General features: G+C 43.1%; 1 protein-coding gene across 4 annotated transcripts in view; it reads left to right on the forward strand.

Moving 5' to 3' along the window:
* PARD3B (par-3 family cell polarity regulator beta) overlaps positions 1-20,336 on the forward strand; it is a gene marked incomplete at both ends in the record, with an annotated part of 962,085 nt that overhangs the window by 941,023 nt on the left and 726 nt on the right. The gene's annotated exons all lie outside the window — the stretch shown is intronic.

Here is a 20,336-nt window from a genome sequence, read left to right on the forward strand (position 1 = left end):
TCGTCTAATTCTCCCTTCAACCCACCAGAGATGGGTTGACTGTGACCACAGAAATATCCAGGTTGTATGTGTGGCTTGCCTTGCTTTCTCTTGTTCAGCATCGCTAGGTCCTGTAGGAGAGGGGAGCCAGATGTACATCAGATACACATATTACTGGTGGGTTCTGATGAACCGCCACTCAACTGAAAGAAAGATTGAAGGGGGTGTGTATGTTCAACCCAACCTTTTTTTTTTTTTTTTTTTGAAGACCACTTTTCCTCCCTTAAATTGTACATAATACCGGGCACACCTGGATTTCCAATAATTGCACCCACAAGTGGCTACATGAAGACACAATTAGGTGCTTGCTACTTGTTTGATGGTGCAGGTGTCTAATTGTGCCCACAAACGGCCATTTGGCAGGCGCTGCTCATTGTGCCCACAGCTGATTATAGGCAGAAAGTGGCACCAACCAAAAAGAGTCCAGGGTGACAGGCATGAAATGGTCAGGGGTAAGTCTACAGAGGCGTGAAATCAGTCAGGGGCAGGTACATAGTCTTGGTAAGGCTCTTCCAGGCTCAGCCTTTTCTCTGAGATGCCCACCTAGGTGTTTGTGATGGGGACATATTTGCAATGTGCTGGGAGATGAAAATGTGTGTGTAAGCACCACCTCACAAAGTAAATGCTTTCTTGGGGTTTTAAGTAAATTGGGATATACAAAACCTACATTGTCAACCCAAGTAGCTTTAGAAGTGGATGGAGTTCACCCTGCTGGGGTCTGGCTGTTTATAATGACTAAAAAAAAAAAAAAAAGAAAGAAAAAAGAAAGAAAGAAAGAAAGAAACGATGGAGTGTATATAAAAATCCCCAGGGAGCCCTGGGTGAATGGTAGATTTCAAAGGGTTAATCCAACGTAATGAATCATTTAGTAAGGATGAGAAGGCCAGAGTGGTAGCCTCAGGAAAAATCATAGGCAAGGATTTAACTGTGGAGCAGTAAGTGAAGGGGGGGGCGGGGAGGTCAGCACCCCCAAGTGGGGAGTAATTGATATTCCCCAGCTTTGCCTACAGCTGAAACAACAAGGCTGGACATGGAAGCGTTCACTTACACGACCCTGGTGTCTGAAGAAAATGTGGGGAGACACTTGGACCCTGCCTCCCGGCTGGGGTAGGGGTGTCTTGGAACCCGATTTCAGTAGATTTAAGGATCATCAGCACTGTTGATCTGAAGAATCAACTCTGGGGCCATCTCAGGTTTGGTGACCATGAAGATCTTTGTTTCTCGGAGCTGACTCCACATGCCATAACCACAGACCTGTCTGGGCATTGGTTTGAGGGCTCTAGGAAGGCTATAAATTCTGTAGCCCATGTTGAGAAATTCCAATCACAGAAGCTTGGCTTAGTTTTTTTTTTTTTTTTTTTTTTTTTTTTTTTTTTTTTCCTAATGAGTGATTGCTCTTAGTCGTGTGTATTTATTTGCAATATAAGTAAACACATGATTTACCCACTGTGACAAATCCTCCTTCTTTCTTGGAGCTTCACGTCCTTTTATGTCTCTTCTTTATTTATGATGATAGTTGCCTTTTCTTGAATGGCAATGCTATTGTAATAAATCTCCATAGAAGGCCAATTTTCAGTTCACATTACTGCAGCCCGCACATGAGGAAGGCAGTCTGGAAACACATATTGATTGTCCTGTTTTAGAGACTCCATGACAGGCTCAGCTCAGGACTTCTTTCATTTTGAGTGGACTGCAGCTCAATCTAATGTCAACTTACCATAATTCTTATGAAAGGCAATTATTCTATTATGATTTTTCTCTTTTGTCATCTAATATCCACAGAGGGTTCTGTTGGTGAGAGATTACTGGAGAATTTTCTCCATCTCAAATAGTCCATCTTCTTCCTTCCTTACTTTCAGGCTAGTGGAAAAATATTCTGTTTCCTATTATTAACCTCTTTTTTATACATTGCCTTGAAATATACATAAAGTATATGTAATGTATTTAGGAGGTTGGCATAAAGATAAGAAATGATTTAGATTTCACAATTTTATAAATTCCAAATCACGGTTTTCTCCTGCCTGGTGTGTTGGCCTAGAATTAGATGCTTATTTAGTAGAGCAATTTGGCTCTGGAAGGGACTATCATGAGTGATGATTTTTCTATTATACAGAGACAGTTGCAAATTTTCAGTCTGGGTCAAGTGAACCTGTACTTTCTTATTACTTCAAATGTTTTTTAATAAGTTGTAAACTTTAATATCAAAGGCACATAGCAGTTACCCAACTATGTCCTTCATCCCTCAAATTTTGAGTCTCTTCTAACAAAGCCAACACAAAGGGCTTCTTTGCCAACACACCCACCTCCATCCTTGGGTCACAAGAGGAATCCTCACACTGGTGTGCCTCAGGAGTCACATTTACAGCACAGTTCATCAGAGCCCCATGCCCCCCTACCCCATGTCGGGGACTTCCAGGTGCATGTGGAATCCAGCCTTTAATTTGACACAGATCTAGGTCTCGAAGACCCAGCATGGTGTTGAAATGAGCTACTGTGAATTGAAAAATCAGAGAAGGCATTGTTCAAAGGGTAAATGAATGTTCCAACTCTTCCAAATTTTTTTCATTTCTTTATAAACCACAATAATGTTTGTGGTGGAGACTTGGTTTTACTTCTTAGTGTGTTCATGAGGAGAGACAAACAAACAAAACTACTTCAAATGGAAAGGATGCAGAAAGTCTATTTTTCCAACTCCTATCGGTCACAATGTGTGCTGGGGTACATTGGACTCACATTAAACTGTTATATTACTTGCATCTATATTTGGTCAACAACGGTACCAGTGTAGTGAATTGTAACTCTGGGGCCATCAGAAACCTTGTTCTCCAAACTCATGACATGTGCGAATCCCAGTTGTCAGCATCTGTTCATGGTAGTTTCTTCTGCTGGACTGTTGCTGTTTTTCTTACCCTTAATTTGCATATGTAACATCCTCCTCACTGTGAGTCTTAACCTTGACAAAGGATGGGGAAATAGATAACATCCCTACAGTAAAAGTAGTCAGTCAGCTTTTGTTTTCTCTCTCTCTGGTTCTCTAGTCCCAATTTCCCACTTACAGCTATAGTTGGCAGAGAAAGCAACTGCCACTGTACATGTGGGATGGGAGTAGAGCCAGTGTATGACCTAGAAAGGAAAGGCAGCAGGGCATCTAAAACCAGCCTTTGTCTTGTCACCACTGTGTCTTCAACGTGACATAACACCCAGCACATAGTAGGTATTCAACCAAAATATTTTTAAAGGTAGACGAAAGCACAGGAAGGGCTATGCAAATGATGGGGAATGTGCCAGAGTTTTTACTGGGAAGGTATCAGAAAGGACACCTCTCAGTTGCCCAGTATGTAGAGTGGACATTGTGTTCCTGTGAGCTCTGTGGGCTTTCTAGTTAAGCCATGAAAATTCTTTTACTGAGAGCAAATTCATCTGGGAAACTTTGTATTTCTGCCATTTAAAAAAAGCAGTGTAAATCGATAGAACAGCTATGGCTGAGATGACATGTCCAAGTTTCAAGTTTGTAGCTATCTGCCCCCCCCCAAAAAAATTCCTTCCAAAGCTCCAGTTTCTCATTTTTGTTGTGCAGCCAGACCTGGAATTTTAAAACTACATTCAGCAATTTTTATCAAACATGAGTAACTGGAGTCTTTCCAGACAAATAGTGATATTTTAATTTTTTTTTTCTGTAAAGTTAGGAAATGCTAGTTTTAAGGGTTGGCAAAGAAAAAGGAGCAAGAAGCAAAGTAGAATTAAGAGTCACATTTGTCCTTAATTCTAGATATTCAGATGTGCAAACACACACACACACAAGTCTCAGAACTAACTGTTTAAAATGCATATACCCACTGTCTATAAGTCATACTAGGACACTTACTATACATTTAAAAATATGAGAGGTCTGTATTTTCCTGGGTTATATTGCCAAGTCATGTCATGGTTGGGCTCAAACCCTTGGGGAAATCACCCTGTACAATGAGGCCAACTTGCTCCATGGAAAACTCCCCCTCTCAGAGACCCCCAGGAAGCCCTGGCTTTATACCCATTCAAAAACACACAGCAGAGAGCCCAGGAAAACTGGCCACTTTATGCTGCTCCTTTAAAACAAGTTTCCATGTTCTTAGGCAGTGGAACAGTCTGTTTGCCATTCAAATAAACATCGAGAGCCTTATTACTCTTTTTATAAAGTCAGTATGCCGAAAGATGAGATTACAATCTCATGCAAGTCAAGCTCCTCAGACCTCCGTTCCCACACCAACTTCAGATCCAAGCCCATCTCAAATGGTGAACATAAACAGAGAGGCAGCTGGAAATGAGGAACTGATTAAGTCTTCATGATTCTGTGACTCAAGAGATGGGTGTACAGAGGCCATTATTCTACTGGTGTGAGCAGGCAGGAATCCCCCGATATGGTTTACCATTACACACCTAATAGTGAATTACTGGAACACTCCCATCACTGTCACATACAGAAATGCTTGAAGAAGTAGAGTTCTGGAAGGGAGCGTTTCATTTTCTTAGAATTAGGCGGCCACAACTGCTGGTGCCATGAAAGGTCGGGTCACAGGCTCTCTGTGCCCAGTGAAATGGATCCAAGCACAAAAGCTCCACCAAGTACCATCCTAAACTTCAGGCCCCATTACCCACCAAGACAATTTTATCACAACAAAAAGAGGATTATTCAGGGCCTCTTGCTTTCCACCTTCTTTACCCTGGGGATGTTGGAAGCTGAGACAACATGATCTACCACGGAGCTTTTATTCTCCCCATGTGGTTTCCAAGGTGAAGGACCATCTGCTCCAAGCAGCTCATTCTGTGGTACTTATGTTTATAACCATCAGTGCCCTTCTCTCCACAAACAATTAGAAAGTGTCATTGGTCTCCGTCTGCACCGTGTGGATGTTTTTTATACACCTAATACAGGAAATGAAATTGACAGGCAAGTATAGCTTTCAAATAAGCCCCAGGACAGATTTTCTTCACATCTGGTTTCCTAAGAACATCAGCATTTGTTTTCCTACTTGTCACCCCTTGACTAATTTTTTTGCATTAGTGTGTATCTCAAAGTAGCTCCTCCCTCCTCATGTTAACAGGGATGCTCACAGCAACCAGTAGATCTCTTTTCAGAGTAGAGGGGTTCGCCTACTATACCTAGTCAAAGTCCCAGTTGGGGACTTTTACCTTGACTTCTTTTTATTGGGGTGTGTACTCAACTACAAAGGACTACAGTGCTCAGGGGAGTGGAAAATTCTAACTGGCTAGGTGTGAGTCTCAGGGCAGCTCTGTGGCAGAAGGCCATGTGACTTCATCTGAACCACAGGAGCCGAAAGTAGGCATGGGCCGATTCTCAGAAGAACTGGAAGTAGAGCAGATAGGAAAAAGGCAAAAACCAGCAGCTTACCAGCATCCCAACTTTGATCATGAAGCAGAGGGAAGGCAATGCCAATGATGAAGAGAATTAGAAGCTATTGTTCACTTAAAACCTGTCCCAAGTTCACAAGAGGTAGGATAGGTACCAATCTTCCTGAATCCTGTCACACCAGCATCCTCTCTTCCCATGCGTCCTCTCTTCCCAGGTCTAATTGTCATCTGACCCACAGTATGTTTCCTCACTGTCTCATGCATCCAGAGAATCCAAACTACAAAAGACAAGGGAGACAGGGGATGTTACGTTTCTTCTGAGACCATGCTTACTGTGTTTTGGGCTGCTGGCCAGCTTTCTTTGGGTTTAGATGCGTGAGCTCAAAGGATCTTGTCTTTTCTCTGTGACTCTGAACAACTGCAAACTCAAATCCATGAGCAACTCTGTAAGAAGTCATATCAGTGAGGACCCATACATAAGAAGCAATTTAGAACACACAATGTAAGGAGGGAGAAAAAGGAGCAACTGTTTATAGAGTACACTCTGTGGTGTATTTTGTATACATTTCTTAAATGAACATAGTCCATAAATTTTTTGGGAATGTGATGATAACTTGCCTCGTTTCCATCTGGAGGAAACAGATTTTTTTAAAGAAGAAACAGACTTCAGAGCATAGGAAAATATTTGTAAGACTGTGGAAAAAGCACGTAAGAAGTTGTAGAATAACAAATCAGTAAATAAAAAGTTAGAGCAAAAAGAATGGTGGTAAAGATGCCACGGCCTTATTGATCCCTTACCAGGACCAGGAACTGTGCTAAGTAAGAGCTTCACACAATTCTCATTTAGTCTGGCTTGATGACTCAGAGGGAAGAGCCAACCTCACCACCCCAATTTTATAAACGAGGAAACCGAGACATGCTGTGAGGATACGTAACTAACCCAGCATCAGATGTTCACTGCCTGGAAACCCAGAACCATTTGCTTCTAGCCCTTTATATCATCTTTACATGATCAGAACAAGATCTGTGTTGGCAGACGGACCTGCTCAGCTCTGCTCAAGGTGGGGTGAGACCTGCTATGGATGCATAAAATCGGGAGAAACCTGGGGACCAGATTCTTAACAGTCCAGTGGGTTTTTTGGTCCTGAGAGGAATTAAAATCTACACAGTTTGAACAGAAATCTAAGGTCTCAACTGACATGGTTGTTTAGGTCCTAACCTATCTTATTTTATCTCAGTATCCTTTGTCTTCAGGCAGGGTCGAGCTGTGTAGCCAAGGATGGGCTGGCACTCCCTGAGATGAGTGAGAGCCTTGTCACTAAACACCACACAGGATGTCATCTGGGGGGAAGGTGCACATCTTTCTTCCCATGAGAGAACTATCCTAGATAACATTCATTACTAGATACTATGCTGAGTATCCTGTACCAGCTGAGTGGGTTAGAGGAACTCAGTAGAAGCCATGAACCCCCTAGATTGTTGATGTCACACCAGGAAACAGATAAATATGATTATTCCATAGAAGCAGAACTTCACTTAAACAATATATAGAGTCTGTATAATGTTAAATAATTTGTGTGACCTTGTATGACCATATTGAAGAGCTTTAAACAAAACACAACTGAACTTCCCAGCATTACTACACGGCTAAATAAACTCACAGGAAGGACCTCTGATTCAGGGAGCAAACAATTGGATGACATCTAGTGTGACAAAACCAAGAACACTTTGCTTGGCCTTTGCCTTTACTCCCCAGAGTTGCCTTTTTATTTCATCCCCAAGATGCCCATTCCCTGCTTGCCAAAGCCATCATAACCTTACAGGAATACAAGCCAGTGTCTACACAGGGTTTCCTACAACTCTTCCTCAGCTTGAGTGTCTAAACCACTTTACTCTCATCTGGTTCCTATCCGGTGGGCAACATGATCCTCTTGTGATGGCTCCTAGGGCTCTTTCCTTTTTTGGCTGCTTGGTGATATTTGATGACTTTGTTTGTCAAGTTGTAGTGGCCATTCCTGGCTATGGTCATTCCTGGTCACCAACTTGACTATATCTGGAATGAACCACAATTTAGAATTGGGAGGCTCACCTTTGATCCTGACCTTGAGGCACAGAGGCTATGGATCTTAGGACACTAAGGCAAGGAGATGCTGAGCTCAAGGTCATCTGGGACAAAGCAAGTCCCAGATTAAGTGTGGTGGGACACACCTTGAATCTGGAACACACCTTCTGTTGGAGACCTACATAAGGACACTGGAAGAAGGAAGGTGCTTTCTTTTCTATGCCTGCTTGCCTGTGGGACTGAGCAACTGCTAGATCCTTGGACTTCCACTCACAGCTCTGCTGACCATTGTTGGGGAGTAGGACCAGAGACTGAAAGTCACTAACAAATTCCCTTACTATATAGAGACTACCCGTAAGTTCTGTGACTCTGGAGAACCCTGACTAACACACAAGTAGTAAAACAGCCTTCTAGAGCAGGCTAATAGTATGGGGCTCCCCTGTTCAGATCTAGAACCACAGAGGAGAGATCAGTGGAAGACTTTAAGGAAGGTTTTTAAGGAAGATTTGACCTCTAAAAGCAATTCTAACCACCTCTTCCTGATAAATGAAAGGTAACCCAAAGCACACCAGAGTAGTAGATTTCAATTTAGTCATTTTTTTCCCAACTTGATTTTCCCTATTATTTTTAAATGTGTTGGTTATTGCCAATATTTTTTTTTAAATCTCAACTGAATAAATTATCAAATGGCTTTAAAACTACTAAAATTTGTGTGGCTATTTTTTTTAGCTTCCGGCTTTACCGAGTTATACTTTCCCAAACTAGTCTTATAATAATCAACTAAGCAGAGAATTCCCCAATGAGATGTTAGTGAACTGTATGTTGTAAATAAAACAATTAAAGGGCTACTTAGCACCTCATCAAATTGCTTAACAACCTGGTAACAGTTGCCTACATACATTCCTCATAAAACCATTAACCGAGGAGGTAAATTAGAGCCCACCATCAGAAGTGGAACACCTCTGTCCTTTAGCAGAGGTCTACTATTATAAACAAACAAACACAAACCTACAGTATTACCTCCTGTGTTGGCCATGGCGATCATCAGCATGAGACCTTTCAATGGGGACAGCAAATTCTGACCCTGGCATCTCATTAGGTGAGTCAGGCTTCCCTTCATAATTATCAGTCAAGAGTAATGTAAGAATTCATTTTATCCCCAACTTTCCTCCAAATATGCTTTCATGTATATCATTTCATGTATTCTTCTGAGGAGAAAAGCACATATTACTTTACAATTGTGAGACCGGGACACAGATAAGGGAGGAGGCTCAGTCAGGCTTGAGTTTGCAACAGGTCAGGCTGGAAGGCAGCAACATGAGCTGAGGTCATCTTGCAGTAGATCGTCTTGGTTCTGGTCAGGGTCATGAAATGGTAACCTCCCACAGCTCAACAGAGACCTCCTACTGATAGCCTTCACTTTACAGAGCTAAAGAGATAGTCTGAGAAAATAAGATGCCTTGTCTGAAATGCCTCAAATATGAGCCACTCTTTGGAATCGCTATCTGGAGACTGGCTGGGAAATATATTTTTAGTGATTTAAAGTGAACTGGATAAATCGGTCAAAATTACAACCCCTCTTTTCATGTCTAAGCATGGGCGGCATCCACGTTCAAATGAAAAATGTAAGCTGGAGTTGATAGTGTAGGGATATGGAGGTGAGATTTCATCCCACGGAGCTGGGGGCATTCAGGAAATACTGTCAAACCAGGAAGTGTCAGAGAAAGACAAAGACCTCTCCAAGAGAGGAGAGAGTAATTCCTGCTGATGGTGGCTCACGGGAGGGGAGGAGGTCTTGAATTTCAAGAAAAGCAGGGAAAGTTGAATTTTTACATGAAACACCTTAATTTTTATGTGAAATCATTTGAATTTCAAATATTAGCATCCAGCTGGGGAAAAAAAATCAAGCTCCACATAGCTCTGTATTATGGTCACCTATAATAGAGTTGACATATGTATGTGTATGTTGATATAAACTAGCCCTGCAGCCTGCGGTGTCTGCTCTAGGCTTTCTGTAAAGTGTAGGGAAGACACAGAGGGTCTGCACCACTCAGATCTAAGAGTGAGTTTTGTTTGCATTTTTATCCTAAGCCTTTGGTCAATACCTTTTGACTCAAAGTTACAAGTAGAATTTTATTTAAAATGGGCTGTGAATCTAAATTCAAGCAGGACTGAGCACCTCCGTAAAAAGTGATCTTTCTGTTTGCTTTGTCTGGGTTGGTTCACATCACTGTGGGAAGGGAACAAAGAACTTCTCAGGAATTTACACAAGAGGACTCTGGATCATACTCTACACCAGAGGTTCTTCACATCCCTAATGCTGCAACCCTTTAATATTGTTCCTCAGGTGGTGACCCCAACTATTAAATTACTTTCCTGCTACTTCATAGCGTACTTTTGTTCTTGTTGTCAGTCATGACGTAATCATCTATATTGTATGATGGTCTTCAGAGACCCCTATGAAAGGGTCATTGAACCCCAAAGGGTTGCAACCCACAGGCTAAGAACTCAGTACCTGCCCCTTCTGCCTCTCCTGCTCCCCATGCAGACTGATGGTTACATTGTGAAGTCTCTCAGACAGACTGAGAATACCTGCCTGTACCACAGGACCAAGCAGACCCAGGCCCCTCACCAGTTAGTGCTTTTGGGAGCTTGAAGAAGGAGGAGCAGCATCTCTCTAAAGGCCTCAAAACAAGCTGGTCTGGGCACATGGGGAAAAAAAAACATTTTAGTTGGCAATGGCTCTTTAGTTTTAAATCACTTGAGCATTTACTTTTAATTAATTTCTTTAAATTGGGTAACTAGTACTTGTAAATATTTGCTTTCCTGTGATAAGCTTTTATTTAAATTATTAAAGCCACAGTTTCATAACTGACTTTAAGAATTGAGGTTTCCACTGCTCAGACGGAATACATGTAGTATTAAAAGGAGGAGTGGGGGAGGAGTTGTCTCATACTGGTAGACACATGCACCCACACCAAACATGGCCAGGAGCAAAAGCAGCATTCAAAGCAACAGGAGACGGGATGAGTTTTGAGTTTTCTTTGAATTGTTCAAGGGGTAAATCAATAAACCAGGGCATTAGGGAACAAATGTAGGGTGGAATAACATCTGAAGAAGCCCCTTTGCTATAAAAGCTTGTCTTGCTGTCTCTGAAATACAGTCATCAGTAGCTCCAGACCTCCATATCACTGTTGCTATAGGACCTGGGGATGGGGTGTGTATAGGGCCTAGGGATGGGGTGTATATAGGGCCTGAGGATGGGGTGTATATAGGGCCTGGGGATGGGGTGTGTATAGGGCCTGGGGATGGGGTGTGTATAGGGCCTGGGGATGGGGTATGGGAGTACGGGAACAATAAGTAACTGTACTTGAACACTGGAAATGGGGGAGAAGGAGAAAAGTGATGAGTTCAGGGTGAGTTCTTGGTTCATCTATCAGTTTGGGTGACTATAAACTTTGATTTGCTAGCTGCTCCATTTTGCCAGCATCAAAGCAAGACTGGACCCTGAAGAAGCTAGTCTAATGGGCCATACTACACATGAGACACAGAAGCAATGCATCTCACTTTAATATAGGATGAATTGAAAGTTAAATGTTAGCAACGACATTAATAACCACTCTAGCCAGCTTTGTAAAGACCAACCAGAGGATTTAAAACCTCGACAGGAGGGGGAGGGGAGCACAAGCCACCAGTACCTAGGAATCCCTTAACCGTCTTGATTGTTTACAGAAAAGCTTCCCCAAAGTGTCCTTTTCCAGGTGCTACACTAAATAATGAAATAGGTTCTAGACAAGGGGACTGAGTGGGCAACAGAACCAGCCATGCACCTCAGAACAGGCTGAGTACAGCTAGGGAAAGAAGGCCTGATTTCCCAACCTGTGAGTCACAACCCTCTGGGGGCCAAACAATTCTTTTACAGGGGCCACATATCAGATATCCTGTGTATCCAATATTTGCAATGTGATTAATAACAGTAGCGCAATTACAGTTATAAAGAAGCAATGTGGTAATTTGATGTTTGGGGGTCAGTACAACATGAGGAGCTGTATTAAAGGGTCAGAGCATCAGGAAGGGTGAGAACCACTGGTCTATGTCATGACAAAATACATCATGAAATACAGAGGCTCCACATCAAAATTAGCATGGGGAGGCTAACATACTTCCCCTTACGTCATCTAGTAGAAACCAGGAGGTGGACACACTGTTGGGCATCAGGGCAACTGTTCAATTAACAATCTTAACGTCACCTAGTCATGTTTGTGGAAGAATAAGTTTCACAATCCAAATTCCTCCCAGGTGACACTCTGAGTCCAGACTGTGCTGCCCCCAAATCCGTGCCCCAATACTTGAGAGTGGCACCAAGAAGCTCAGATTACTATTGAGAGAAAGATACTGGATTCTTTCTAGGAGAGCCTGCGAAGACAGGGAGATGGTGGCGGTGCTGAGAGATGTTAATATAAAATCCTTGCTTCCCAGAGGCAACTGGCACTTCCAAGTTCCACTGGTCCCTGGTCCACCTATCTTTCAGCTACCTTGTTCCTATTAAAATACAAGCATCCCCCATTTATTAGAAAAGAAGGTGAGCCTAAAAGTTTACAAAACTGCCTATAAACCTTATTTACTCGAATTAATATTATTAGGGGTAAAGATAGGAGGGGCTCGGAGCACTTTACATATTGAAGCACATATAAAAACTAACAAGACTTCAAATCTGAGAGCTGCATATCTAAGCCCCGTAACTATTCATGCAAAAGTCCCCTGCATTAGAAGTCATTCTGTGTTCTCACTGGAGAGTTAGTTCAATGTGCTCAGAATTGACTCAGAGCTGGTGACAGCAACCCAGCTGTCCCCCAGACTCGCATGAACACAGTGTAGTGCTGGGCTGTCAAACTGCACTTTCTCAGGCTGGCTACAACTTGCTGTGCTTGTCTGTGAGTCCGAAGTTACTAGTGCTGTTGTAATAGTCCATTTAAAAAGATATCCTAAGAAGGAAACCACAGGAGCAAGCACAGCCAGCCTCCAGTTTGAGGATGCCGGAGCAGGATACTGGGCTGAGTGTGAGCGAGCGTGTACTCTGAATCTCTTCTGGCCCACTACGTTATTACATCATCCTCCAGAATGGCCACTGCTGGGGTCGTGTGCCGTAGAATCCTCACAACCACCGTGGGGCTCCTTCAGCCATCCAATGATGCCCTATCAATTCTGTATCCGAATCCTCAGGGCCAGTAGGACAAAGGGTGCTTCATGGGCCCCATCATGTCTGAATGAAAGTGTTGTTTGATTAAATGCACCTTTTGGGTATTGACACCAATATTCAATGTGTTGGATGGACTCTTGAACATGGGGCCTTGCAGATAGAACCACACAAGTATCTGTTCTGGCTTTCCTAAGAGGGACGAGAAAAGTCTACCTGCCTACTGTGCCGACTTCATGCTTGGAATTCTGGGTGTTTCTTAGCCATGCCACCAGCATGTCTAGCTTCATGAGTTTCCTAAAGCCAAACACTTACTAGGACACTCTTTGGCCCCCTCCCCTATTAGATTCATTTCGAAAATGTGTTTCTAAGTATACCTTTTTTTTTTTTTACCCAGCTCCCAGACATCATAAGCTGGCATAAAGCAAGTAGGGACAAGATTGGCAGTCAAGCAGGAGGCCTGGCTCTGTCTGCCTAGGTGGACCCTGGGCCTTTCCACTGCCCACGGCTTTCAGTCAAGCCCCGTAACATGTTTGTTCTGCCTCTCCTGGTCTCAAGCCATGGATAATCACTCTGCCTAGCCTATCACACTACTCTGAGGGATGAGGAGGTTGACTTGAAGAACTGCTTGAGATGGGGTTGGTTTGCCTTAGGCAGTTGCAAAGGAACTATTCTGCTCAGCTAGCTTTGAATCTTCGCAATTCGAAACCACCATCTGGTGCTGGCTACAGCGCTCAGGGAGGACAATGGCGCCGGGCCCAGCACTTAACATTTCTGCTTCTGGATTTCAGAGTAAGGTATTCACGGTGCTAGAATCATCCTGTGTCACACACACACACACACACACACACACACACACACACACACACACACGCTGCTGAAAAGCCCCGAGTGAGAAGAGATGAAATGATTACAGGTGATTTACATCAAAATCCCCAGGCTTTGACAAATGATGGGGAGAGGAAAAGGGAACAGTGATTGATACAGGACTCACTTAACTGATAGTAATTTAGAAATCAGTTGAAGGGATGAGGAGGTAACTGTGTCGGCAGTATGTGAACATCTTCTCCAAGAATGTGTATATATGTGCATACATATACATTACACATTACACATCATGTGAGTACATATATTGTATATATATATATATATATATATATATATATATATATATATATATATATATATATATATACACTACTCTAAATGTATACATAATCTAAAGTTGAGTAGAGAAAGGTGGCTTTTGTGAATGCTGTTTAATCTCAGGAATATCCTGTCTACAGGCAGTAACCTTGGGTGGTGGTCCTATAGTGCTTCTCTCGAGAGGCCAGCTTTTAGAATTCAGGACCTCACAGGCCCCAACCTGTCAGCTCCTTATGTCTGCCCCTGGAAAGGAACCATCCTCTCTCGAATGACAATCAGATGAAATCCTCGATGTTTAGATACTGAGATTCCGGAAGTCCTGATATAAAATAAAAAGAGGAAAGTGAGTCTGTGTCCTGGTTGGTGAAGTTATGATTCCTTTCCTTGGTCCCCATTCTGCTCATCCCTGGCCCGAGGACTACGTGGCAATTATCTTGTAGCGAGTCACTGAAATGGGTTCCAGGGGCTTTGCAGCCATTCGGGTGTGTCCACCTATACAGCTCATGCTTGTCCTTTCTAATTGTCCCTGACACGAAACTTTGAAACACTCTCACCCCCTCATGAAAGAGGTTGTTTCAGCAGGACCACTCTTAGGTCTGCAAAAACTCCCCATGTCTGACAGGATGAAGTTCTCTTAAGGGCAGTTTTCCATATCTGTCTGCCCAACTGATATAGAGACTCCCTATACTTGTCGTTTGTTAGTAAATGAATTCTATTTGTGGTGGCTGATGAGAGATACCAAAGGAGAAGTCAAATGAAGGTGATCAGAACAGTCTTTGCCTTCTGAACACTCCTTCGTTGCCAGCTCACTTTCATTTTCTCTGGAAACACTCCCCTGGTGTTACAAAGGGCTAGAAGCGTCTGCAGTGATACTTGCTTCTCTTGCCCGTCCTCAGCAAAGAGCAGCAAAGGGCCCTTCTTCATAACATGATGGGGAACGAGAGTGATGAAAGGGGAGTTTTTTTTCCATAATCATTTCTATATCATAGGTCATCAAATGGTCATTATATTTTATGGCTCTGTAAAATCTGCTGAAATCAAAGCTATGTAATATACTTTGCAGAGGGCTCTGCTAATCCAGGCCAACCGCGTTCGTGCCTGGACCACGGATGAAGGCCTGGTAACTGGAAACCTGACCCTGAAGGAATTCCAAACACAGACTAAAAGCATCTCTCTCCACATAACACGGGCAGCTTAAGAGCATATTAGTTTGCACTGCCTTTTTTTTTTTTTTTCCTTTCTTTCTTTCTTTTCTTTTTTTTTTTTTTTTTTTTTTTTTTTAATTTTACAAATACTGGGGCCACTCTGTGTGGAACATTTGAAGGAGTATAGCTTATTCAGAGCTTGCCAATGAAGACAGCACCAGGAGGCTTGAACCATATGGCTCAACTCCATCCTAACTCCAAATTTGGTTACAACCAATTATTACCAAAAATAGAAAAAAGAAAAAAACAAACTCATTAAGACAACGAGGCTCAGTTTGAATGGATTTGATTTTGTTTTGTTTTTTTAATTGTTTTTGTTTAGGCTGCTAACACACACAGTATCTTATACAAATTAAGAGGAACAAGAATTTCCACTTTTGATGTTAATCCAAAACTTTATATATATATATATATATATATATATATATATATATCCAATCCATTTGTGTAAGGCAGGCCTTACCCTTGCTTGTACATTTCTTGTGGTATCACACTTTCTACTACAGACCTTATTTCTTTACTTTTGAGCTCACCTCCTCAAACAATCTTCACACTGACTCGACTCTTAGTTACGCCCCCCACACCCCCAACCATGGCTATTCAGCGTCAGCGAGCTTTCTCCATCCTGCGAGGAGCTCATTAGATGAGATACAGCCATGGTTGGGTCCTCAACCCCAGGCTTGAGACATGGGTATCATGCTCACCCTGGTCAGGAAGTGCTGTTGGAAGAACTGAAGGTTACAAATATTCCTCACGTCTTTCCCTCATCAGAGCAGGTCTTATCCACACCAACTCCTTTGTTGTCTCTGCACTGGGAGGCAAAGGCATTGAGTCACAACAGGTGAGAGGCTGGTTCACATAATCCTAGTTTCTGCCGCTCTTGGTTTATATGTGTGTGGTTTATATGAAAGTTGTCCATCATATGTGCTTTTGTGGAGAGAAGTGGGTTGTGCTGGGGGTGGGGGGAGGGGACTGAACATCACCTCCACACTGAAACTCAGTGCTTGAAATAATGCTGTGTGAGTTCAACAGTCTCCCTCCAATCCTTTATCTGGAGCCTTTTACTGGACTATATTTCTAGACATGAGTCAAGATGTTCGTACATTACTGGGTTTATGACAGCGATAAAGAAAATTTCCTTGCCAGACAATTGTGAAAAGATTTCTTAACCAATTCTTAAATATACAATAGCCTGTACCTAGTAAATCCAGTCTGTAGTTAACTTTAAAAAATATTTTAATTAATTCTTTGAGGATCTCATACAACATATTTTGGACTTATGCACCCACCAGCTCCGCTCCTTAATCATCTTCTTCATGTTTCCATCCCTTCCCACCCAACTTCCTTCTTCCTCTTCCTCTTCTTATCTTCCTTCTGTCTTGTCTTTTTTTTTTTTTTTTTTTTTTTTTCTTTTTTTTTTCTTTTTCCTGTTTCCCACAGAGTCCGGTTTGGGTTGTCCCTGGGATGGGTTCTGCCCTGCCCCTACTAGGGCTCCTATTCTAGCACCTATGAAACACCATTAGAAAAGTCCCAGCTAGCAGTGGGACCTCATGCCTTGTCTCCTCCGTACTGAGACTGTGAATGGTTGGAGTGCACATGGGTCTTGTGTGTGTTGTTGCTGTCACTGCGAGTTCATATGTACCTCTGCCCTGTTGTGCCTGGAAAACCCAATAAACCTTACAGTCTTTCTCCGTCGGACCCAATCCAATACGTAACTCATTCCTGGTCAGTCTTACTTCAACCATCACTCATCTCTGAGTCCCACTGAATCTACACTTTCCCCTTATCTTCTGCTGTCCTTCAGCCTCTACCACATCTAACACCCTCTGGTTACTGTGTACATTTGTGCGGTTTCCCTCAAAAAAAAAAAGTATAGATTTATGGGGTGCCTATGAGACACAAAGCCCCAAGGGAAAGAGATGGCAGAGGATGAAGCATCAGTGCCTGCTTCCAAGAGGTCCACTGCCATGCAAGGTATGAGTACCACACGGCCAAGTAAAAGGCAAAGGCAGAGCGGGTGACTAACTAGGGCCAACGCTGAGGATGGAGGTTGTCTCCGCAAGGCTGGTACCCAAGCGGGAGCACTGTGGGAGCACTGACGCTTGCCCATGCCCCTTTCTCTAGTGAATTCTGTGCCCCTTTCTCTAGGGATTCTGTCCTTCCAATACCATCCCTTCCCAAGCATGACTGTTTAACCCAACAGGAACATAGCTTCCATCTTTCTATATACGATGGTGGCTGGGATCCAGGGCCTAGCTGACTAGCCCAGAGTCTCTTTTCCAGGTCCCCTTTGCTAAATGAAAAGTAGTGGCATGGTAAAAAAACGTCACAAAGAGAACGCCCTCTGGGAAAGGAAGACATTTATTTCTTATTTTTACATGTAAATAGCTGGTGACTTTGTCCTGCTTGGGGGAAAATGGTCAGTGTTCATTGTTTACATTGTTGTATATACATCTGTGTGATTTCAAACATAGCTGAAACCATCCCTGAGTTCCCAAGCAAAACCTAAATCCCCTGGCTTCAGAGATGCCTTACTCACAGGGAAAGCAGAAAATTAAAAGGTGTTTTCCCTCACAGGCTCGTTGGGTTTGAATATTTGGTCCCCAGATGATGCACTGTTTGGGAAAGCTGTGAAATCTTTGGTCCATGTGACCTATCTGAAAGGAAATGGATTGCCTAGGGGAGTGGGTCTTGAAGGTAATGTCCAGTTCTGGTTCCCACTAGAGCTCTTAACTTCCTGATCCCCGCATCTGTGAGCAGCTTAGCTACGTACCACAATTCACGAGGCTGTTCCACACTGCCTTCTCCCTCCGTGGGATGACTGTTCCTTTTGAAACTGAGAGTCAAATGAACACTGAAGTTGTTTCTATACCATACACCTTGTCTGTGCAGCAGGAAAAAAGTAACTCATATAGGAGGCTTTCTTTTTCTTTTCCTACTTAAAAATTGTTCACACACACACACACACACACACACACACACACACACACACACACGAGCATAGCTAAATCCCATGGACGCAGTCTTACAAGAGGATGTTAGCCACTGCGTGTGGGTTCTAGGAATAGAACTCTAATCCTCTTTAAGGGCATCTTTAACCATTGAGCCATCTCTCTAGTCCCCAGAAATGGTTCTTTTAGAAGTAACTATGACCGTGTATGTGAGAGAATATTCACAATGGTTGGAACATTATCCTGGTGAAAGTCTGATGGAAATGATAGGTTTTTGGGGGGGGGGGCGGTTACCAACAGCAGCCCTGGGAGGAAAATGCTCCTGGAGGTCTCTGAACTCTCAATAGTGTTTTTACAGGCAACTCATTGTTTTTCTTCTCCCTGAAATATTACAAACAATAACTCTTCTGATGAGTTCTACAGAAAGAGACAATTTCCATGCCACCGCTGCTTGACAAAGAACAGCCCCTCACTTGGTGTCTGCCACATGTAAGCAAAATCCCCAACATATAATCCACCCCCAGAGAAGCCCTCCAGGGACCATGATGCTATCTTGGGGTCACTCTCTCTGCCCTGAGAACCCTCCCTCCCTCCTCTTTGCAGTGAATGCTGGAGAGTCACAGGGTGAGGTGGGGGGGAGAGATAACTTCCTTTCTGCCCAGTATTCACAGTGTGGAGTCGCTCAGGGTTGCAAACCGCTCCGGGTGGCTTCTAGCCCGTCACCACTTGCTCTGGATTGTCTCTCCACAACCTAAAAAGAGAGAGAGAGAGAGCCCCCAAGGACTTCTGTCTTTTATAATGTTCTGTTTTAAAAGGGCAAAAATCTTAAGAGAGAGACCAGGACCCTAAAAAAAAAAAAGGTCCAAGGCCTGGAATTTCTCCTTTCTCTCTTCCCATTTTAAACAGGAAACATTCCCGCTAAGAGAGTCCAGGGGGAGCGTTGGTTGTGTGTTCATTTTAAGGTAGATAATGTTTGTGTGTTGCAAATGTCAGTGATTTATCCTGAGGATGTAAAACGAGTGCAGCGGGACCACATGTTTCACTTCATGCAGAGAAATACTTCTGCTAGCTTTTGAAAGGAAACACAGGTTAGGGTTTGTTTTTTTTTTTTTTTTTTTTTTTTTTGTTTTTTGTTTTGTTTTTTTTTTAAGGGTTTTTGAAATCTCCGGATGGAGCCAAAGGAAATAGAAATGACCAAAGTGGCTGAGAGAAAGGGTCTTTATTTTTTAACAATAAAAGATACAATGAGTGCTGGAAATTTTCTAAATAAAAAATGAAATTGTCAAGAAAAGGGATGATGAAACCTGGGCCCTTTATTCCGCAGGGCCACGGTGACAGATGATTGGCTGTGTATGTCTGCTCTACTTGTCATGGGCAATTTAGCATAGAGCAAAGCGGCCCGGACCGAACAATAGCAGCAGGTGCTATAAATAACTTGTACGCAAACAATTTAATTTTTTATCTGAAAACTCTCACTAATTTACCCCCAGATTCGTGAATCTATCATTCATTCTCATACATAGCAAAACCAGGGCTCACACACACAGATAAATGTTGATGGAGGAAGGCATCGCTCAGCCTTACGGCTGCGTCCACAGGCAGCTTTCCACATGCCCCCTGAGCTTGTCAAATCCTCATTGATTTTGGGGGACATTCCGGGCTGTTTTACCATCCAGCTCCACAGATTACAGCGTGATTTTGACCCTCACTGACAGTGTCTGATTAACCATAGGCACGGTGTTCTTACAGCCTCGTCCTTTCTTTCAAGTGTCCAAGCCTTTGGAGAGCTTTTCAGTAATCACTATTGTTTCTGTTGCTCCTTAAAAAAAAAAGATCATAAAGAGCAGAGGAATAAAGAATGGACGGATCTGGTGACGTGGTGAATGGTGCTGGCGAATGAGTGCACAGAAGGTTGATGGGATTTTAAGAGCTGCAAACAGAAGTCATGTGTCACACCCCAGGCTAGCCAAGATGCCATCATCTGCACATTGTCTAGTGACGTATTGTTTCTGTTACGGCAGGCAGACCAGGCGATACTTGTCTTCAGTAGAAAGTTCCAGACAGGCTTGTTTCCCATTAGTGTGTGTTCTGGCCCCGGACCTTTCTGCATGCCTGCCCATTACACGGGGCAACTTGTTTTTTGCTACTGACTTTGTGGTAGACTTAATCACAGTCCCAGGTGGGTAGATTCCCAGTCCCAAGTTGAGAGGTCTTTCAGGCACAGTCAAGGAGAGGCATAGTATCCAAGGGTATGACAGAAGCCACCCAGACTTAGCCAAGGCCACTCACTTGAGCACCTCTGCAACCTACGAGGGAAATTGGTACACTTTATGAGAACTCTGACCTGGAGTATTTGTGCTACCATATCTCACCCAGACTGGGGCTCT

This window comes from Micromys minutus (genome assembly GCF_963924665.1).
Source record: "Micromys minutus genome assembly, chromosome: 19".
In the NCBI taxonomy this organism is placed as follows: domain Eukaryota; kingdom Metazoa; phylum Chordata; class Mammalia; order Rodentia; family Muridae; genus Micromys; species Micromys minutus.